Genomic DNA, 511 nt, shown 5'->3' with positions numbered 1-511 from the left:
ATTTAGGGGCCTCTAATTTAAAAATGTTATGAAAAAAGTCACAAGTATACAACTATGATAACTCTATAGTTACAAAATAATGGAGTACAAAGTATAATAAAATTAATAGTATATTATTATCTACAGAATAAAGAAAGCCTTCAATATAATAGTAAAAAGTAAAATGTTTAGATGTTCTATTTTAAGAAAAATTTTTTCCTTGACTTTGCATTGGCAAAATTGTTAATTATTATTTCAATATTTAGAGTTTTAGTTCTTTCCTTTTCTATACTTAAAATTGATATACTAGAAAGATAAATAAATCGAATATCGATCAAACATTTACAATTACCATTCACCATCATTGGGAATAAATTAAATAAACTTTCAAAGTAAAATTCAATACACCATTTGAAAAAACAAAATATACATTTTCAAAGAGTCTAGGCCCCGGTACAAATAGTGCATTGTACCGACGGTTTATCCGGCACTGTTTATTTATATTCTACTCAATTAATAGTATAATTATAAT

This window comes from Daktulosphaira vitifoliae, unplaced genomic scaffold (assembly GCF_025091365.1).
Source record: "Daktulosphaira vitifoliae isolate Bord-2020 unplaced genomic scaffold, ASM2509136v1 Scaffold_3, whole genome shotgun sequence".
Taxonomy (NCBI): Eukaryota; Metazoa; Arthropoda; class Insecta; order Hemiptera; family Phylloxeridae; genus Daktulosphaira; species Daktulosphaira vitifoliae.
The sequence above is the reverse complement of the archived record's forward strand: the minus strand, read 5'-3'. Positions refer to the sequence as shown.